The sequence below is a fragment of the Chiloscyllium plagiosum genome, chromosome 32, assembly GCF_004010195.1.
Source record: "Chiloscyllium plagiosum isolate BGI_BamShark_2017 chromosome 32, ASM401019v2, whole genome shotgun sequence".
Classification (NCBI taxonomy): Eukaryota; Metazoa; Chordata; class Chondrichthyes; order Orectolobiformes; family Hemiscylliidae; genus Chiloscyllium; species Chiloscyllium plagiosum.
Genome location: NC_057741.1, coordinates 3,048,856 through 3,065,263, shown reverse-complemented (window position 1 = coordinate 3,065,263; position 16,408 = coordinate 3,048,856). Strand labels below are relative to the sequence as shown.

General features: G+C 45.6%; 1 protein-coding gene across 1 annotated transcript in view; it reads right to left on the bottom strand.

Moving 5' to 3' along the window:
• LOC122539243 (deleted in malignant brain tumors 1 protein-like) overlaps positions 1 to 16,408 on the bottom strand; it is a 45,847-nt gene that overhangs the window by 23,097 nt on the left and 6,342 nt on the right. The window lies entirely within an intron of this gene.

Sequence of the window (16,408 nt, the reverse complement as noted above, 5' to 3'; positions counted from 1 at the left end):
GTCTGTGTGGGTTTCCTATGCATGTTCCGCTTTCCTCCCACAATCTAAAGATGTGCAGGTTAGGATATTTGCACATAGTGTCTAGGGATATATTAGTTAGGTGCATTAGCCATGGGTAATGCAGGCTAGCAGCGATTGGGTGGGGGATGGATCAAGTTGGGATGCTCTCTGGAGAGTTGATGAGGACTTGATTGGACAGATGGCCTGCTTCCACACTTCAGTGCTTAAGAACTCTATCTTTACTTAGTCTGGAAGTTGTTTGCAATGTATTTTTCTGAACAATTGAATAGGGAAATCAGAGTTGATATAACATTCCTTCGCAAGGCTGGGAACAGCACTGGGAAGGAAAGAGTGCAAAAAGAAGCCATGCTCAATCTATCTGAAGTAGATTTATAGATGGTGCAAACTGGTCACCTTAAACTTTTAAAAATCCTGAGATGTGGAGCAGTTATAACCAAAGAGACAAAGGAGAAAATTACAGGGACTCTGACCCAAACATTTAATTCCATGGAGGAGGTGCAGAAGGACTGGAGGACAGCTGATTCGTTTCCATTTGTTAAGAAGGGTGGTGGAGATAGCTCAGGAATAATAGGCAATTGAGTTTCACATCACTGTTAGGAAAACGATTGGAGAATATTGCAAAGGAGAGAATTAATCTCCATTTGGAGAAGTGAAGTTTGATTAGAGATAGTAAACGTGGCTTTGTCAGAGGTGGGTCATGCCTCACAAATCTGTTGAAGTTTTTCAAGGAGGTGACCAGGTCTGTGGCTAAGGGTAGCGTAATTGATGCAGTTTATATCGATTTCAACAAAACCTTTGACAAGGTCCAACATTGAGGTTGAAAACGAAGGTAAAAGCACACGACACCTGTAGTAGCTTTGTAAGATGGCTCCAAAATTGGCTCAATTCGAGGGGGCAGAAGGTGTTGATTGATGGCTGCCTGTGTAATTGGATGCTGGTATCCACAGGAATCAGCATTGGCTCCCTTATTGTTTCTGATATTCATAATTGATATTGATGAGAGTGTGGGTGCGTTTGTGGCATGGAGGTGCAGGGGATGATGTTGGTGATGAGAGGTACGTTTGCAGATGACACAAGTATTGACCGGGTGGTTGACCGGGAAGAATATAGTCTTCAGTGACCGATAGAAATAGACAGGTTGTTCAGGGGGGCAGATCAGTGGTGGATGAAATTTGACCCTAATGAATGTGAGGTGATGTACTTTGACAGAAGTCGCAAGACAAGGGAATGCTCAATGAATGGTAGGACACAAGGATGCTCAGAAGAACAGAAAGGTCTTAAAAGGCTTATTAAAAGATACTTGAAGGCAGTAGGACAGGTTAATAAGGAAGTTCAGAAGAACACGTTCCTTTACCAGTCGGGGCAGAGATTGTGAGAGCAGCGAAGCCCTGTTGGAGGTGTGCAGGATATTGTTTCGGCCACAGTTGAAGTATTGCATGCAGTTATGGTCACTACACGATAGGGAGGATGGGACTGCATTGGAGGGAGTGCAAATGAGATTCACCCAGAATGTTGCTTGGGCTATAGCAATATAGCTGTGAAGAGGGAAACTGGATAAGCTCGGGCTGCTTTCTTTAGAGCAAAGATCGGGGTGAGTGAAACTATAAGGGGCATGGACAGTGAATAGAAACCAGTTGCTCCCCTCAGTCAAAGAGCCACTAACAAGGTGGCATAATTTTAAGCTAAAAGGCATGGGATTCAAAGGGCATGTGAGGAAAAACAATCTTACCTCGAGAATGGTAGGAGCCTGTAATTGAAAGGGCCAAACTTCAAAAAAGTACTTGGATGAGTACTTGAACTGTCGTAACATTCAACACTATGGGTCAAGTGCTGGAAAGTGGGACTGTTGAAAATTTAGAGTAGATTTTGCCGGGCAAATATGATAAGCTAAAAAAGCCTCTTTTGTTCAACAGAGTGTTACAAGGGGACATAAATTTAAGGTGAAGGGTGGAAGGTATAGGGGAGATGTCAGGGGTGGGTTCTTTACCCAGAGAGTGGTGGGGGCATGGAATGCGCTGCCCGTGGGTGTGGTAGAGTCGGAATCATTAGTGACCTTTAAGCGGCATTTGGATAGGTACATGGATGGGTACTTAATCTAGGTTAGAAGTTCGGCACAACATCGTGGGCCGAAGGGCCTGTTCTGTGCTGTATTGTTCTATGTTCTATGTTCTATGTTCTATATTGTCCCCCTGTACAAGAAGGGTAGTAGGGATTTTCCGGATAACTACAGACCAGTGAGCCTGACGTCAGTGGTGGGAAAGTTGCTGGAGAAGGTACTGAGGGATAGGATCTATTTATATTTAGAAAAGAATGGGCTAATCAGTGATAGGAAACATGGTTTTATGCGGGGGGAAATCGTGCCTTACCAACTTAATAGAGTTCTTCGAGTAAGTGATCAAGTTGATGGATGAAGGAAGGGCTGTTGATGTCATATACATGGATTTTAGTAAGGCGTTTGATAAGGTTCCCCATGGTAGACTAATGGAGAAAGTGAAGTCACATGGTGTGCAGGGTTTTTTAGCTAGGGGTGGATAAAGAACTAGTTGAGCAACAGGAGACAGAGAGTAGTAGTTGAAGGGAGTTTCTCAAAATGGCAAAGGTGTCAAGTGGTGTTCCACAGGGGTCAGTGTTGGGGCCACTGTTGTTTGTGATATACATAAATGATCTGGAAGAGGGCACTGTTGGTATAATCAGCAAGTTTGCAGATGACACAAAGATTGGTGGAGTAGCAGAAAGCATAGGGGACTGTCAGAGAATACAGGAGGATATAGATAGACTGGAGAGTTGGACAGAAAAGTGGCAGATGGTTTTCAATCCAGACAAATGTGAAGTGATGCATTTAGGCGAGACTAATTCTAAAGCGAATTATACAATGAACGGAAGAGCCTTGGGAAAACATGATGGGCAGAGAGATCTGGGAGTGCAGGTCCATTGTACCCTGAAGGTTGCCGCACAGGTGGATAGAGTGGTCAAGAAGGCATATAGTATGCTTGCCTTCATCGGACGGGGTACTAAGTATAAGAGCTAGCAAGTCATGTTAAAATTGTACAAGATATTGGTTTGGCCGCATTTAGAATACTGTGTACAGTTCTGGTCGCCACATTACCAAAAGGATGTGGACGCTTTGGAGGGGGTACAGAGAAGGTTTACGAGGATGTTGCCTGGTATGGAAGGTGCGAGCTATGAAGAGAGGTTGACTAGGTTAGGTTTGTTTTCATTAGAAAAAAGGAGATTGAGGGGGGACTGATTGAGGTTTACAAAATCATGAAGGGTATAGACAGGGTGGATAGAGATAAGCTTTTTCCCAGGGTGAAGGATTCAATAACGAGAGGTCACGCTTTCAAGGTGAGAGGTGGACAGTTTAAGGGAGATACACACGGCAAGTACTTCACACTGAGGGTGGTGGGCGTTTGGAACGCGTTGCCAGCAGAGGTGGTAGAGGCAGGCATGGTAAATGCATTTAAGATGCGTCTAGATAAATGCATGAGTAGGTGGGGAGTAGAGGGATACAGATGTTTAGGAATTGACCGACAGATTTAGACAGTAAATTTGGATCGGCTCAGGCTTGAGGGGCCGAAGAACCTGTTCCTGGGCTGTAAATTTTCTTTGTTCTTTGTTCTCTGGTATCCCAACTCCTATACTCAACAGCCTGAGCAATGAAGGCAATGAAAGCAGTATCTTCTTAACCAATCTGTCTACCTCTGTTTCAGGCATGAGCTCTAATCAGGGCTTTCCTGATGAAGGGCTCATGCCCAAAAAGTCTATTCTCCTGCTCCTCAGATGCTGCCTGACCTGCTGTGCTTTTGCAGAATCACACTCTCGACTCTGATCTCCAGCATCTGCACTCTTCACTTTCTCCGTCTACCTGTGATGCAAATTTCAAAGAATTACATACTTGAACCCCTAGGTCTCTCTGTTCTACGACTCAACGCACGGTCCTACCATCAATTTTATAAGCCCTATCCTTGTTCGTTTTACTAAAATGCAATACCTCGCATTTATTTCAATTAAATTCCATCTGCCACAAAGCCCACTGACTTAATTGATCAAGATCTCTTAGTTAACCTTCTTCACTGTCCACTATACCACTAATGTTGGTGTCATCCACAAACTTACTGATTGTGCCTTTTATGTTCTGTGGGAACAGGCTCTTCGGCTCAACAAATCCACACCAATCCTTAAGTATCCCACCCAAACCCATTCCCCTATTACTCTACATTTACCCCTAATTAACACATCCCTGAACACTACGGGCAATTTAGCATGGCCAATTCACCTAACCTCTTTGGATTGTGGGAGGAAACCGGAGCACCCAGAGGAAACCCACGCAGATTTGGGGAGAATGTGCAAATTCCACACAGTCACCCGAGGCTGGAATTGAACCTGGGTCCCTGGTGCTGTGAGCCAGTAGTGCTAGCCACTGAGCCAATGTGCTGGCCCACCTTATCCAAATCGTTAATATAAATGACAAACAAAAGTGGAAACAATATCAACCCCTGTGGAGCACCACTGGTCACAAGCCTCCAGTCTGGAAAACAACCCTCACTCTTTGAAACAAAAATAGTCAACTCCCATCAGACACACTTAGGATGAGGACAACAGTGGATTAAGCCCAAAGCAAAGCTCATTCTATCCATCTACTCTTAAAACAGAAAAGTAAACATTTCCCCGACTTTTAAACCAAAATAAAACTGCACTGACTCTGCAAGAAGATAAACAAATAAAGAAATAAAAATGGCTTTTCTCCACTCAGCCCCACCAACCACTCTTGGGGTAGAGACAACAAAGGGTCAAAACATGGAATAAGTATTTCCTGATAAAATAATAGTCTCCATGGCTCTTCCAGGGGTCAAAAATTGAAGCCCACTTTCTGGGACACCACCCAAAATACAAACACAACTCAAAAGGCAAATCAGAAATTTATACTATGGAAACAAGAACACTTACTGAGTCAAAATGTTATTGATCAGGTTTAGGATGTCCTCTGCCCCTAGGCATCCATCGATTACAAAAAGACCAACTGTGAAAGAGGGGCAGATATTCATGAACAACAAGCCCCTCTGCAGTCCGCTACCTGGACCTGTTAATGACTATCTTGGCCAGACCCAGAAGTAAAGCCACGAGAAGGCTTGTAGACTTAGCTGTCCCTCTCCACCTTGGGTGCCTGGAGATCAGGAGCGTGGTTGAAGTGCAAACAAAATTTCAACAGTAGCCCCTTCAAGAAACTAAAGCGGGGCTGCAGACAAATACACTCAACATATAAATGGAAGGTCGACTCCTTCAGGTCACAGGACGTGAACGTGGTCTGTAACCCAGTAAACTTATCAGTCGCCAGTTGCATGGGACTGCTGGGAGTGCAGCACTGTCTGCCCCAGATCCTTGATGGAAGTGGGGAAGGTCCCTTTAATAGAGGGCCCTCCATTGGGAGTCTCTGCCACGGGTGGCAAAACATCACCATGCCCAGGCATGTCCAGGCAGCAGTGAAGGCATGGTAGTGGATAAAATATTGCATCAGCCTGGACAGATAATACCTCTGTGCTGTTCTAAAGGGCACTGGGAGGGCATCCCTGAGATGCCTCAGATTGTTGAACACCGCATCACAGGGAGGGTCCACGGCGCAGGGCCAGTGTCGAGTTCTGGACAGAGTGGTCAGTTCATCCCAAAGCCCAGCACATGCCGAAGCTGCCTCATGTGCACACAAGGTGTCAACACTGGGTGCCTTATCCGTTAGACTCTGGGTGGCTTGGGTCGCAAACCTTGGTTTTCAATGAATGTCAATTCACTGGCCGGGATTCCTCAGCAGGGCAAACATTCACATTCGGGTAGAGGTGGTGAGTGGTTCTCCACATGAAGCACCAGAACGCCTCAGACAGTGTGGTCCAACTTCCATGGACTGACCAGAAGTCTGAAACACTTGCTCCAACTGATCTTTGTAGTTGATGCTACAGAGTAGACCTTCTGGCAGGAGTGCATCCTCCACAGGTCAGCTGGGAGTGTGAACATGAGGAGCATGACAAAGTTGCATGCTGAAAGATCCACCTGCAGCTCCAGCCTGTGCAGAGCCACTTACATAAGCAGCATAAGAATGTCTTCTCTCAGTCATAAAAATCACACAACACCAGGTTAACCAGAACAATCACCTGATGAAGAAGCAGCGCTCCGAAGGCTGGTGCTTCCAACTGAACCTGTTGGACTACAACCTGGTGTTGTGTGATTTGTAACTTTGTATGCCCCAGTCCATCACCGGCATCTCCAAATCATTCTGTCAGAGAGAATAAAGTTGGCCTGACAGTGGCAGCCCTGATAGACTCTTCCAAAGCTCAAGGATGCCATCAGGGACCCATTAACCTTCACTGAGGACTCTGTGGCATTGAACAGAAGTTGGATCCAGATGACAAAGTGCACCCAAACTTGAAAGCTCACAGAATCCCGAACACATACTCCAGACCCATTTTGTCAAATACCTTTTCCTAATCAAGGGAGGGAAAGGTGCTTGGCAAGGTGGGCCTTTGGGAATAATGGATCAATTCGGAATCAGGTGGATGTTGCCATGGATGCTCTGGCCAGGACAATGTAGGACTATTCTGGGTGGATCACGTGGTCTGGCTCGGTGCCAAAGCAAGATGAAAGTAAAGATTTTGTAGTCTGTGCTGAGGAATTGGACGCCAATTCTTTAACAAACGGAGATCTCCCTTCTTAAGTGACACAATGGTGACCATCCTGCACTAAAGAAGGGGCATCTCTCTGGTTGCGATACATTGCTCGTGGTCCTGTGCATAATTGCCCCCCAGGATGTCCCAGAATGCCCTGAAGAATTCAACAGTCAGTCTGTCCAACCCTGGGGACTTGCCTCTAGAACGATGGTCAACCTCCACATATTGGAGTATATCAGGCTCAAGCAGAACATTGACTACAACATCCAGCCCCCTGGGCGGCAGCAGTTCGGAAGCTTGCTCCACTCCCGGTGCCAGGCCACCCATCGTGTCTAGGAAAAGACACCCAGTAAGGGCAGCAGTGCCCGACTTAAAGGCCTGGGAGGGACTCCTCAGGATAACTATCTCCACCGCAAGCAGCACCTAAAGACCTACCAGTTCATGAAGCGCAAGCAGCCACACCCATCTCAGCCTCCAAAGTGCCAAGCCCAGTCCCAAGGCTCTGCAGGGGCAGGTTTGTGTCCCCTATCCCAAGCAAGGAGAGAGAGGGGTTTTCAGGGACCCTGGGGGAGGTGTTGTTAGTACCAGACTTCCCCCCCATCCTTCAGATCCCAAGGAATGGCACTTTTAATGGGAGGGTGGGAGAACAAGAGACACATCCATATCTCTGCTGTCTTGCTGCCCTCTGTCCCCTTCAACCTTCCTCCCTTCTTCTTTACTTTCACAAGATTTCCAGTTACCCCAGGAGGTAGGTCAAACCAGGGGCACTGCCCGTTTCTTTCATCAACAGACCCCAGGCTGTCCTCCAAATCCTGTGCTTTCCCAATGGGCGCAAGGTCGCTATCTTCCAGAAGAGATTCACACTAGTTTGGGGATCAAAGGTCCCAGGCTTTCCCACGAAATTATCCTGGAAGACCGCCCCCAAATTCCTGGTTTTCCTCTGAATGCTTGGATGCTCCCTCCCCCCCATCCCTCTGGGCCAAGTTAGCTCCCTCCTGTGGGGGCTGATGGATTGTCATGAGTGAGGGATGACATTTCCAGCTGCTCAGGTGCTGGCAGCATCCTTGGGCAGTTCCTTACAGACATGACACCTTCCGCCAACCAGAGCATCTGACAAGCCACACCACATGCTCCACTGGAAATGCACCAGCCTGAACTTCCTCTCAGGTCAAGCAGATGGAAGCCTCACAACAGAAGGAGTGGCCTCCTTCAGACCAAGCAGCAGCATCACCACCCCCAGCCTCATCTCCCTCAGCCAATGGAGTTTGAGGAAGAACTCAGACAGAACAAAGGGCAGGAAGTTCGATAAAATGACCCTCTGAGCAACTACCTCCACAGGGGTGCCAGGCAAAACCCCTTCTCCAGGGTGAGATCTACTGCGTTCTCAGTCTTTAGGAAGAACGCCGCCATCCCATACATCTTTGACACAGTGACTATGGTGGGGGCACTGACAACATCTCCCCACCCCACCCCCAAGGCTGCTGTGCATGACTCAAATGTAATATTTCACCCCAAGCTTTTTGATCAAATGAGTAAAGGGGGATGCCGGGTTCCCTGGGTTTACAGAGGACACAGAAGTTGCAACCATCCCCACATATGAACAACTGGGCCCAGCCCCAGATGTTACTTTAAAGGGCTCCACGGTCACCATTGTCCTCCCCAGCTGAACTACCATCCTTTACACAAAGAAACGGTAAACCAAACAATAAGTCTTATCAGGTCACACCAGCCAGCTCAGTCCCTTAGGCAGCCGTGTTCCAATCCACTATCCAACCCACAGGTCCAAGCAATAGTTCTATAAAGCCCAAAGGCAGCAGTCACAGGCTGCAAAATGCAATAGCACAGGCTGCAGCTAGGAAGTTGTAACAAGGAGACTATCCAGGCCTCAATCTATCATAGGCCCCAGGCTCCAAACCACAGTCACTCACAGACAACGGGTCGGGCACAATAGACATGCCCAGCTTCCTAAATTGGGGGAAGATAAATATATGCATTACAAAACAACTGGAGCTCTGCCCTACAAATCTGGCAGCCAGGTTAATCTGATTTTCCAGCCTGGAAATTAGCCAACTTTCTCGCAGGTGATTAGGGATATGTCGAGATGAGGCCCTTGCAAATGAACCATCTTAACTGTACTTAGTGGGGTGACCAGAGGGTGGGAGCGAGTATCTCTGAAAGGCCAACTCACTCAAATATTTTGCCATTTCGCCAGACCCATCAAGAAGAAAATTATGCCCTTTGTCCTATTATATCCTAGATTCTACCACAAGGGGAAACAATCTACCTTGTGAAGTGCCCTAAGGTCTTTTGTGTTTCAATAAGGTTGCTTTTCATTCTTCCAAACTCTGATGAGAACAGGCTCAATCCACTCAACCTCTCATCATAATAAAGTCCCCTCCAGTTTTAAACCTAAGGTATCTTGTATGGACAGCCTCCACTGCCACTATCTTTCCTTAGATAAGGGGACAAAACTGCTGACACCAGTTCTAACTAATGCTATAGTATGTTCATTTTCCTCATCCTATTCATTAACATATAAAGCAAATAATTGTGGTCCTGGAACTGATCCATGTGGCACTTCCCTAGTAACAAGTTACCACCCTGAAATGCCCCCCTTTTTCCAGCTGTCTTATGTTAGTTAGCCAATACTCTATCCATGCTAACATATAGCTGCAATACTATGGCGCTTATCTTTTTAAATACTTGAAGTGTGGCACCTTGTCAAATGCCTCTGGAAACATTCACTAATTCTCCTTTATCTATTTTGCTGAAAGAACTCAAACAAATTTATCAGGCATAATTTGCCCTTCATAAAGGTCTGATGACCCTGCTTGATTATATTATGTATTTCTAAATTATCTGCCATCACACTGTTTCTAGACAAACATTTTCCTAATAATAGATGTCGAGGTAAATGACCTATGATTATTGTTTTATGTTTCCATTTTTTTTTAATAAAGGATATTCATTAGCAATTTGATAATATCCCACCATTTTCTAGAATCTAAGGATTCATGGAAGATTACCACCATTCTGTGTTGTGCTTTAAGCCAGTTTTGCTACCTGCCCTTTGAGTTATAGATCTGAAGTATCCTGGGCTGTGGGAGTCTGGACAAATACTGTCCGCAAGGCTGCTTCCTCTTCATATCTAACTAAGAATCGTCAATTCCTCGGAAACTAGGATACTTGCTTATATACTTTTGTACACAGTAGGTTATCAAATACAGCTCTCTAGCGTAATGCTTAAGGCTCTTCACTCTTACTGACATCAGAGTCATGTGATGAGTTGCAGCAACATCATTTATATGAATCTCATAGAGTCATAGAGATGTACAGCATGGAAACAGACCCTTCGATCCAACCCATCCATGCCAACCAGATATCCCAACCCAATCTAGTCCCACCTGCTAGCACCCGGCCCATATCCCTCCAAACCCTTCCTATTCATGTACCCATCCAAATGCCTCTTTAATGTTGCTATTTTACCAGCCTCCACCACTTCCTCTGGCAGCTCATTCCATACATGTACCACTCTCTGCATGAAAAGGTTGCCCCTCAGGTCTCTTTTATACCTTTCCCCTCTCACCCTAAACCTATGCCCTCTAGTTCTGGACTCCCCAACCCCAGTGAAAAGACTTTGCCGATTTATCCTATCCATGCCCCTCATAATTTTGTAAACCTCTATAAGGTCACCCCTCAGCCTCCAATACTCCAGTGAAAACAGCCCCAGCCTGTTCAGCCTCTCACTATAGCTCAAATCCTCCAACCCTGGCAACATCCTTGGAAATCTTTCCTGAACCCTTTCAAGTTTCACAACATCTTTCTGATAGGAAGGAGACCAGATTTGCACGCAATATTCCAACAGTGGCCTAACCAATGTCCTGTACAGCCATAACATGACCTCCCAACTCCTGTACTCAATACTCTGACCAATAAAGGAAAGTATACCAAACGCCTTCTTCACTATCCTATCTACCTGCGACTCCACTTTCAAGGAGCTATGAACCTGCACTCCAAGGTCTCTTTGTTCAGCAACACTCCCTAGGACCTTACCATTAAGTGTATAAGTCCTGCTAAGATTTGCTTTCCCAAAATGCAGCAACTCGCATTTACCTGAATTAAACTCCATCTGCCATTTCTCAGCCCATTGGCCCATTTGGTCACGATCCTGTTGTAATCTGAGGTAACCCTCCTCGCTGTCCACTATGCCTCCAATTTTGGTGTCATCTGCAAACTTACTAAGTGTACCTCTTATGCCCACATCTAAATCATTGATGTAAATGACAAAAAGTAGAGGATTTTTGTCTAGATTAAATCACCAGATCGATCAATCCTGAATGGCATAATTGGGCCAGACTTTGAGAAACTTTGAGACAGTCACCTGAGGGTGGAATTGAACCCTGGTCCCTAGTCCTGTGAGGCAGCAGTGCTAACTACTGTGCCACTGTGCTGCCCCAAGTCCTTGGACCTTATTTCAGAATCTCAACATCAAATAGCGAGCAGATTATTTCTGCATACTTGCATATCATTAATAGCCCAGCTAGCCATATTAATGGCACATTCCTGATGTTCCTTTCCACAATTGAGAAACTCAATGTCAGAAAAGGGTACACTTTTGTCGACTTGTCTCATGAGCATCCATTGCAGCTCACAGAATGGTTGTGCTCGTCATTGATCTTTGATTTACATGGATTTCTTTCTCTTGCACAAAGAGTCTCCTTAACTAATGGTCATGTTCTTCCTGGATCTTTCATCCACAAAACTCAGCATTGGCAAAGCACAAACCTCACAATATCATCTGGCTTGGCTTTACCCATCTCAGTCACTCTTCTAAGGAATCAAGCATGTACTTTGGAGTTGATGGACAGCCAGCATTTGCACAAGTCAGTTTGAGCTGAGAAATGGCAAACAAGCTGGGAATTATATGTTGGTTAGGTTGCTCATGAGAGGTCAATCCAGATGATGGGCCATGGCCAGTGAGGGCTGTCCTGCCAAGTCAGTTGGTGGGTTGGGTCACAATCAGTCTGGAAGTTTGCTTACAGATAGTCAGAGACTTATCAGTCCATGGTGTCTTAGAGAAAGCAGCAGCAGATCTGGGCGGCACGGTGGCACAGTGGTTAGCACTGCTGCCTCACAGCCCCAGAGACCCGGGTTCAATCCCCGACTCAGGCGACTGACTGTGTGGAGTTTGCACATTCTCCCCGTGTCTGCGTGGGTTTCCTCCGGGTGCTCCGGTTTCCTCCCACAGTCCAAAAATGTGCAGGATAGGTGAATTGGCTACGCTAAATTGCCCATAGTGTTAGGTAAAGGGGTAAATGTAGGGGAATGGGTGGGTTAAGCTTCGGCGGTCGGTGTGGACTTGTTGGGCCGAATGGCCTGTTTCCACACTGTAAGTAATCTAATCTAATCAAGTCTAGTAATGGCCTCATTGTACTAGGTTACTTTATGAATGGTGACAGTGCCACAGAGAAATAAGATGGGACACCATAATTAATCAGAGGAGAACAGAAGCACTCGAAGTGCATGCAAGCAGGTCATGGTAACTTTGGTCTCTATGTTATGGTGGGTGTAAGACCAGCTAAGGCATAGGAACCTCCAAAGTCACAGCCTCTGGGGGTAAAGTGAACTCCTTAATAGACATATAAAGTGGTTTAAAGGAAACAAGGGAAGGCTGAATGGTCATCAGGATCACAGAAACAACAAAAGAGAATATGGAGAATTGGGGTATAATTCAATGGGTTGCAGGAGGAGCCTGAAGGTCACTCATCCAAACAAAATATTAGAACCGCACCATATCGTATAAAAGCTCGACTGAACAAGTTCACAAAATGCCTTGAATCACAAGCCAAGTGAAAGGAGTAAGTGATTTTCTTTCTCCAAGTTTAGATCAGAGTGGTGCTGAAAAAGCACAGCAGGTCAGGAGCAGGAAAATTGACGTTTCGGGCAAAAGCCCTTCATCAGGAAGCCTCCAGGGCTTTTGCCTGAAACATCGATTTTCCTGCTCCTCGGATGCTGCCTGACCTGCTGTGCTTTTCTAGCACACTCTGATCTAAACTCTGGTTTCCAGCATCTGCAGTCCTCACTTTTGCCTTCTTTCTCCAAGTGCAGAGTTTGTGACATTATTGAAGCAGCCTTGCAAGGCGCAATTGCGAAACTCATGCTTTCATTGATTGCTCCCCATCTATCTTCAATCCTGATTAAACCTGGTCAGGAACTGTCAAAGAATGCAGATCTCTCGAGTAGATGCCAGTCCTGTAGCTGTACTTGAACAGCTTGGTTACTGGTCCAGCAAGTTCTGGAGCACAAGTCTTCAGTACAATTGTTGGAATGTTCAGGTTGTAAGTTCGCTCAGTGAGCTGGTAGGTTTGTTCTCAGACATTTCATCAGCATGCTAGGTAACATCACCAGGGAGCCTCCATTGAAGCGCTGGTGTTCTGTCCCGCTTTCTATTTATGTGTCTTGGTCTATCGTGGTGGGTCTTTTTCTGAAGGGTTGATAAATGGGGTCAAAATCAATGTGTTTGTTGATGTAGTTCCAGTTTGCATGCCAGGCCTTGAGGGATTCCTGTGCGTGTCTTTGTTTAACCTGTCCCAGGACGGATGTATTACCCCAGTTAACTTCGTCTCTGAGTAAGAATACTAGAGATAGTCATATCTTTTGGTGGCTAGTTAGTGCTCATGTATCCTGGTGGCTAGTTTCCTGCCTGCCTGTCCAATATAATATTTGTTGCAGTCCTTGCAGGGTATTTTGTATATGATGCTCGTTCTACTGGTTGTTGGTACATCAGGAGCTGTTTCAGTGTGGTGGAAGGTTTGTGGGCTACCATGGTGCTAGGAGGTAGTCAGGACACCAATTCCAAGATGTCTTTAATGTATGGTAGGGTGGCTAGAGTTTCTGGGCATGTTGTGTCTTCTTGTTTAGGTCTGTTGTGTAGGTATCGGCAGACTGTGCTTATCAGGTACCTGTTGTTACCTAAATATTATAGGTGTTTTTCTTCGGCTTTTTGTAGTTGCTGCCTGCTGCAGTACGTTATGGCTCATTTAAATAATGTTCTGATGCAGTTCCGTTTGTGAGTGTTGGGATGATTGCTTCTATAGTTGCGTTTCTGGTCAGTGTGTGTCGCTTTCCTGGAAACACTGGTCTGCAGCTCTCCATTGGCTTTTCCTTCTACTGTGACATCGAGGAAGGGGAGTCTGTTGTTGTTCTCTTCCTCTTTGGTGAACTTTATACTGGTAAGGATGTTGTTTTTGTGTTTGTGAGTTTTTTTCTAATTTGTTCCGTTTCAGATGACAAAGCTGTCATCCACATAGCAGACCCAAAGCTTGGACTGGATCGTGGGAAGGGTATTCGTTCTAACTTCTGCATAACTGCTTCTGCCAAGAATCCTGATATTGGTGATTCCATGGATGTCCCGTTGATTTGTTTGTAGGTCATGTTGTTGAAGGTGAAGTGGGTTGTGAGGCACAGTCTACTAGTTTGAGGATACTATCATTGCTGATGGAGTTGGTGCTGTCTCGTGTTTGCATCCTTGGTTCGTCTAGTAGTGAGGCCAGTGTTTCTTTGGCCAGGGTGATGTTTATTGATGTGAATAGGGGAGTCATGTTGCTGGAAACCATGACCTCGTCGTCCTCCACCTTGTTGTCATTGATGATGTTCAGGAATTCCTGGGTGGAGTGGATGAAGTGGTGTGAGTCTTCTACTATGTATTTCAGTTTGCGTTGCAGTTCCTTTGCTAGTCTGTATGCTGGTGTGCCGGGAAGTGAGACTATAGTGGGGCCCTTAGTTGGTATACCTTTGGCAATCCGTAGAAACGGGATGTGTTGGATTCTTCAAGTTTCATTCTTTGGAGGTCTGTCTTGTTAATTTTACCTGTCTTGTGGAGGTTCTTCAATGGTACTGTAATCCAGTTTTCTAGCTTTGGCATCAGGTCCATTGCCTGATTGATTGTTGGTACATAGAACATAGAAGAATACACCGCAGTACAGGCCCTTTGGCCCTCTATGTTGCGCCGATCCAAGCCCACCTAACCTACACTAGCCCACTATCCTCCATATGCCTATCCAATGCCCGCTTAAATGCCCATAAAGAGGGAGAGTCCACCACTGCTACTGGCAGGGCATTCCATGAACTCACGACTCGCTGAGGAAAGAACCTACCCCTAACATCGGTCCTATACCTACCACCCCTTAATTTAAAGCTATGCCCCCTTGTAATAGCTGACTCCATACGTGGAAAAAGGTTCTCACGGTCAACCCTACCTAAACCCCTAATCATCTTGTACACCTCTATCAAGTCACCCCTAAACCTTCTTTTCTACAATGAAAACAACCCCAAGTGCCTCAGCCTTTCCTCACACAATCTTCCTACCATACCAGGCAACATCCTGGTAAACCTCCTCTGCACCCGTTCCAGTGCCACCACATCCTTCCTATAGTATGGTGACCAAAACTGCACACAATAAATGGAATTTGCTGAGATCATCTGTTTGGCTTGTCAGGACCTGCTGTTGGTCATCTGACCAGCAAGAGAGTTTGCTCCTGCTGCCTAGTCATTCCAATTTAAATTTAATGATTTGGGATCCAGAAAGACCTAGCCATTTGGATACAAAATTGGCTTGTTGATTGGGGACAGAGGGTGGTGGTAGAGGGTTGCTTTTTTTTTGCACTAGAGGCCTGTGTCAGGACAAACCCAGCATAGATAGCTGCATAGTAATATATACTTACATGGTACTTAGCCAGGGAGCTCTCAACATTGATGTCCGGCCCAAGTAAGACTTAAGGCATTAGGTGGAACATAGAGAAGAAAGCCTCCTGCTAATTACCATGACTGTTCCCACATCCCTTCCACCCAGCGTATCCTCCATGTTGAACACTATAGACAAAGAAATTACTGAGAGTGACAAGAGCACAAAACTGTACTCTGGATGAGTGACTTCAATGTCCTTCACAAAGAATGACATGGCTGCATAATTACTGGCAGCTGGTCAAGATCTAAAGGACAGTATTGTAGCTATTGAGGAGCTGATGGCAAAGGAACCAGTGATCCTCACCAATATTTATGCTTCGGATGCATCTGTCAATGACCTCATCAGTAAGAGTGACCACTGTGCATTCCTGCATGCCAAACAGCACCTGACAGACAGAGCTAAGCGATTCCACAACAGACTGATCAGATCTCAGCTCTGCAGTCCAGCCACATCTAGTCATGAATGATGATGGACAATTAAACAACTAAAAGGAGTCGGGGCCTTAATAAATGCTCCCTTCTTCAATGATGGAGGCAACCAACTCATCAGTGCAAAAATCAAGGCTGTAGAACTTACATTGATCTTCAGCCATAGGTGCTGAGTGTTTCCCTCCTCTGAGGTCACCAGCATCACAGATGCAAGTCTTCAACCGATTTCACTTAATGTGCAATCAAGAAAAGTTTAAAATCATTGAGTCCTGACAGTATTCTGGCAATAATACTGAAGATGGTCTCTGGAACTAGTTGAGCCCCTAGCCAGGCTGTTCAAATCCAGCTACAATATTGCAGTCTGTGCAATAGTGTGGAAAATTGTCCAGGCATGTTCTGTTCAGAAAAAGTATGACACATCCAACTTGACCAATTACTGCCCCATCAATCTACTTTCAAATATCAATAAAGCGATAAAAGTGTCATTTCACAATGCTGTCAAACAACACTTGCTCACTGATATTCAGTTTGAGTTTGGTACAGCCACTGAACTCCAGACG